Below are 6393 nucleotides of genomic sequence, written 5' to 3'. Positions count from 1 at the left end.
GTAAACTAATTATATTCTATTTCAATTAATTGCAATCCACATGTACTGAATATCTATGGCTCCTTCAGATAAGAAACTGCATATCAAAACACAGGTTCACGCTTACTTTGTTAACTAAGGACATTTTACTACTGATGCTTGGGATGATTCATTAGTCATGTGTGCCATGGTGTACCCGGTGCCAACAACTTGAAAATCTTCAAATAATCTACATCACGCAAGACTTCGTAATTACCTAGGAACTACAAAGCCACACATTATAATATCCCGATCCATGTAAAAAAAATCAGAGCCTGCAGAATCAACGACACGAAAAAAAAAGCATCATCAGATTTGCGACAGTTGGAATTATCAACTCATTCGTAAAAACAAGAGATGCATAATGAACTGAGAAACAGAAAGGGGAAAGAGCGCTATAAACTATCTAATCCACTTCTTCTCGTCATACTATCTAATGCACTTCTGCTCGTCATCACACCTACCCTTAGCCCCTGACTCGACCTGGAATGAATCCATGATCTAATTAATATAGACAAGAGCATGTTCTGATCAGTATACAAGAGAGAATGTCATAGAATAATTCGTTACCAGGTGGAAAATATGAACCTGCCAGACTGAGCCTACCATAGGAACTCTGGTTTCCGTATGATCTTGCACTGCCACACTGAACAAAGATAAGGACTCAAACCAAACCAAAGATTCAGTGGAAATCAGTTAGATCGACGGACCTGATAGCAACAAAATTAACACCTAATGCATAACAAGAAATAGCTATTGAGAAAAAATGATACAATATTCTACCTGAATCAACACATACAGACAAGTGATGAATCAAACATTCTTTCTGAACAAGGGGATGCATGCAAACATTCTTCCAGAATTAACTAGATGGAGATTGTACTATATTCCTAGAAGAATTGCAGTAAAATGATAGAGAGATGGCGTACACAAAAATTTTGGTTTTTCTTCTTTTACATATACTAGCAATGCCAGAAAAATAGCCCTCCGACCACCCGTTTTAGTCCCTAAATGTAACATCCCAGATTTCTTCCTTGTTCCAACCATACTATTCGGGTATCCAGGTTCTTAGAGTATTACGATTCGGATCAGGCCCTACAGGAGGAGCTCGGCTCAAAATTAGTTCAGAACTAAATCTGGTACTAGGCGCATGAGATTACACTTGAGCATGAAGTCCTGTTTGAACTTGTGTGGCCAGATTTACTTTGGAAGCTAGGCCGCTACTAGGCGCACGGGATTATACTTGAGCACCAAGTCTTGTTTGTACTTGTGTGGCGGACTGGCTAAACCAATCATGAAAAATGAACATAACTCCTATTCTAGTACTTGTGAGGAAGGATTGATTATGATTGTTTGTCTAGTACGTAGCTGCACTGGTTGTAAAATACGACTAGTTTTTGCTGTTGGTCTGAACTGAACTAGAGCAGCCGCTGAAATAAGCACTATGGATAGGAGCGTATGGTGCAGTACCACTTTTATTGTTGAATCTGTATTTCTACCAATAGCAAGGAAGAAGCTTGGTCAGCGTTGGAATATGACTATTGTAAAATAAATTCATATGTACCCAGCCACTAACTATTAGCGACATTAGTAACTCTCTTTGTTGGCAGCAAAACATATAAGTTACTTGCATGTTCCGGACATAAGAAAATGGCTGTCGCTCACAGAGACATGTACATGCATCATTTGGAAGATCAGTTGTCATGCTTAGGTCTTCGTATACAGTTTTTTTACATGGTTTTTGTATATAGTTACATACCATATGTACAAGCATTAGCCCTTCAAGTACAAGCCCGCCAAAAAAGGTTGCTGAACTTGTATTTCGACATTGTTTTTGTCTCGAACTTAACTAGTTATTTTGTGGCTTATAGAGTACTCTCCCTCTGTAAACTAATATAAGAGCGTTTAGATCACTATCTAAGCGCTCTTATATTAGTGCTATTAGTTTACATAGGGAGTACTATTACGTATAGTGTCAAACAACTTTCATGTTCCAAGTTCAGGTGGGGACATCATGACTCAGGATGGACACGGTCCGGGCCGGTCCGGTCCCTGACCGAGCCGACGTTTGGACCGGCCGCCGGCGGGCCGGACCGGACCGGACCGACCAGCCATGCGGGCCTGTTTTCAGGGACCGGACCTGCGGCGTCGAAGCCCGAGCCGGACCGAGCGGACCGGCCAAGCACCACCGGCGGCGAGATGCGCAGGTATAGCGACGTGGTGGGCGACGTGCGTGGATGCTATGGCGAGTGGACTACGTGTGTGTGCGTCGGCGGCATCGTGGGCGACATGCCGTAGGAAGTGTGCTGGGTCGAGCCGGCCGGGGCGCAATCATAAGCGATGATTCTGCGCATATTTATTAGTTGCATTTTTGTTGTTGCATGCAAGTAATTTATCGCGTGCATGAGCCCACAATTTTCTGTGTGCGGGCCTTGCCATGATTAGCTGATGAAATCTAACGTCGAGTTAATCGTGTGACGACGTCGTGATTATCGGATCGAATCATGTTTCTCTCGTTCTTTCTTCTGCATGTTCGACTGAATAAAAGGAAACGGTAGCGTAGTGGCGCATGATTATCGGAATGAACACATTTCTCGTTGATCTCGTTGATCTAGTATTAAGTCGCCAACAAAAGGAACGGGAGCATGAAGTGAAGGCGCCTTAATTATCGGATCAAATCTCGTTGATCTCGTTCTTTCAATTTTTTGTTGACTGATTAAAAGGAATAAAATGGCAGCGCGTGATCTGATTCCTCTTCTATCTCTTGCCCCCAGGGAAACTGCCTATCCCTGTGTGACTCAGATAATAACGGGCGTGACCTGAGTCTTCTTCTGTACTTGACTGAAGAAAAGGAAAAAAATCTAGTCTATCTCAGATAATCACGGGCCTGACCGCGCTTTCTTTCCTTTCTCTGTTCTCCTCTACCTCAGGAGCGGGAGAAGGTTGGCAGGGTGTACTCGTACGCAGTGGCTGTGCGGATCTCACGGCCAGATCAGGATGTCGCCGGTGGCCTCGCCGACGAGAAACGGCCTGCAGCTTCGGTCCGCTCGGTCGGACCGGTCAAAGACCGGACCGGACCGAGGAAATTTCGGGCCGAAATTTGGTAACCGGACCGGTCAATTTCTGCAGCGAGCCAGGCCCGATCAGTCCGGTCCTGAACGGACCACGAGCGGGCCGAAAAGCCCGCTTGCGCCGTCCAGCCTGAATCATGACACACTCTCTTAACTAAAATGGAACCCCAAACAGGTCAAGGTTGAATGTAAGTGCACAACCATCATGTAGTAACAAGTCTGAATTGGTTACCCCTGCTCTAGCTTGGAGATCGAGGGGTGGAGGATCAATGTCCTTCTGGTTGATCACCACGAAATTATTGTCACTTCCTGATTAAAACCTGAATGCTATAGAAACATGTGAGCACAATACTTGCCAAGAGAGAGAGCATGGGTGCACGCTAAGCAAAATACCATATTTCTCAATACGTTGATCTTCTTGACACATTCATCAACTTGTTATCTCTCTCTAGAAACCATCTTTTCTCTTCGTTCAATGTTTGAGCAGAAGATCCTGCATTTATTTCAGTTAGAAACTTAAGTATCTGTTAAATGGTTCACTTCAGTTATGCGACTAAAATAGGAAATCTTAGTAGGTTTGAAATTAGCATGTGCTGCTGCGTGGGCAGGGACAAGTCTCAGTGAGGATGTGATCCATGGATGTTGTAGCTTGTAAGATGCCGCCGGCAAGGAAAAACATGGATGGGTGGAGTCAGCAGTGAATATTACCATGTAGTGATACTAATACAGATTTGTAGATGCACGAGAGACAGAATAAGACCTGCTATAGTTGAGGAGGACGGGTGCGTCATGCTTGAGTGGTCCCTAGTTGTTCGTAAGAACAACGGCGACATCTGCATCTGCAGTCGAGCAGAGGAACGGCCGTGGCGATGCCTTCCCGAAAGCGACGAGGATGGGCGGCGACGCCGTGTGTGTCCACAACACGCGGGGAAAGTGGCGAGGGAGGAGGGCTTGGCGGAGGTTCCTCAAAGAACCGAGGGCGAGGGGACGGCGGCCGTGGTGGGAACCCTCGCTGCCTGTTGTGTCTCGAAATTTTTTTGGCCTTTGGTGTGTCTCGGTTAGGATAAGGGAAACGTTTATGATCGGTGTGCCGGCGAAACTTTCGGCCGGTCCGCGCTCGCTCTGTTTCCTTCACGCCCGCCCACGCGTCCCGGTCCCACGTCCACCGCTCGTCTTTATCCGCAGGCAACAACACTGCTCGTCCACGCAATCTCCATCTCCATAGCTTTTTCTTCATCTCCCTTCTCTTTTCCCCTCTAGAGCTCGTCTGCCTGCCCTCGTCTCTCACCCGCGCCACCGCATCTTTAGCTCCGGCGAGCCTCGCCATCGTCGGACTCCCCTAAACTACTTTTTTCTCCCTCTCCTTCCTACTCCCCAACACCCCTCATCGATGGAGCTACTACCAGCCATCACCGGGTGTTACCACGATGACTAGATACAACACACTTACGGCGGAGCTGCAACCGGCGCCCCGTTTTACTGGGAGTGTGCTGCAACCAGCGCTCGTCGCCATGGCCGCCCGCAGCTGGTTGTGCTCCTCTCCATGACCGTCGCAATAAGATTTTTGCTTCAACCATGTGTTTTTTTTGCTGGAACCAACCCATGTTTTTGCTACCACCCACTCACCTCAAATCTGGTACCATGGTGATTTTTTGCTGGAACCAGTGAACCATTTTGCTACAACCGTTTTGGGTTTTGTTACTACTGGTGTTTTGTGAATTTTTGCTACATCCATCTCCATGACATCGCCTGTTTTTTCTAGTCGATTTTGCTACAACCATGCTTTGATTTTGCTGGAAACGAAGACAATTTTTGCTACAATCATATTTTGATTTTGCTAGAACCGTAGATAATTTTTGCTACATCCACCAACAGCGGTGTTGGTCGGCGGCGGCGATGGCTTTCTTTTTTGCTGCAACCGTCTCGGATTTTTGCTACTATAGGAGTTGCCATTTTGCTACTACCAGAGTCTTGCTCGAAGCATCAGGAGTTTTTGCTACCATCCCTTTGTTTTTGTTTTGATTTTGCTGGAACCAGCCTAAAAATTGCTTCAACCGTCTTTCGATTTCACTGGAACAGGATTTTTTTTGCTTCGCAGGTGGCGATGAAGGTGGGTGATGTTTGGCTTCGCCAGCGGTGGCTAGGCTGCGAGCACCGGCGGCAAGCAGAAGCAGTGAGGGTCCAAAGGAGGGCAGCGGGGGCTAGCGTGCGGGATCCCGCGGGCGGCGGCGCTTGCTTTTTTTCTCCCCCTTTTTCCCTGTGCGGAGGATGACGAAAGGGAATGCGGGACAGATCAGACGGTCCCGCGCGTCCAGATCGAGTGTCTCGGGTTGGACCGGCCGAAACTCGCGTCGGTGCGCCGGCGCAGAGTGCTGGCCTTAGGATAAAGGCAAAAGAGCGAAATGCTTCGTGCGCGAGAGGTTAGCGTCAAAAGAGAAGGAGGTGGGTACGGAGTGGTTAGTGCTAAGTGGGGATGGTGGGATGTTCAGCCAAACAACACATTGTATTATTTCGTTGTTGGACATACGTTGCTAAAAGGGGGGTTTTGTTGTAGTGAGTGGGCTGGTTTTCCCCCTCCCCTTGGCCCATGAGGCCCCCCAAACACTTGTCAGGTCCCCCCGAAACCCGTTTCGGACATGCTGGCCATCACCCGGTACCCCTGGAACAATTCCAGAGTCCAATACCCTTTGTTGAATATATCGATCTTCACCTTCGGACCACTCCGGAGTTCCTCTTCGTGTCCGGGATCTCATCCAGGACTCCGAACAATATTCAATAACCACCATAATTACTCAACTATACTTATATCATCACCAAACGTTAAGTGTGTAGACCCTGTGGGTTCGAGAACTATGCAGACATGACCGAGACACCTCTACAGTCAATACCAATAGCAGGACCTGGATGCCCATATCTCTTTCTACATATTCTATGAAGTGTTGGGGAACGTAGCAGAAATTCAAAATTTTCCTATGTGTCACCAAGATCTATCTATGGAGAAACCAGCATCGAGGGGAAGGAGAGTGCATCTACATACCCTTGTAGATCGCTAAGCGGAAGCGTTCAAGAGAACGGGGTTGAAGGAGTCATACTCGTCGTGATCCAAATCACCGGAGATCCGAGTGCCGAACGGACGGCACCTCCGCGTTCAACACACGTACAGCCCGGTGACGTCTCCCACGCCTTGATCCAGCAAGGAGAGAGGGAGAGGTTGAGGAAGACTCCATCCAGCAGCAGCACAACGGCATGGTGGTGATGGAGGAGCTGAGTGTGGCAATCCTGCCGGGCTTCGCCAAGCACCGCG

This window comes from Triticum aestivum, chromosome 5B (genome assembly GCF_018294505.1).
Source record: "Triticum aestivum cultivar Chinese Spring chromosome 5B, IWGSC CS RefSeq v2.1, whole genome shotgun sequence".
NCBI lineage: Eukaryota > Viridiplantae > Streptophyta > Magnoliopsida > Poales > Poaceae > Triticum > Triticum aestivum.
The sequence above is the reverse complement of the archived record's forward strand: the minus strand, read 5'-3'. Positions refer to the sequence as shown.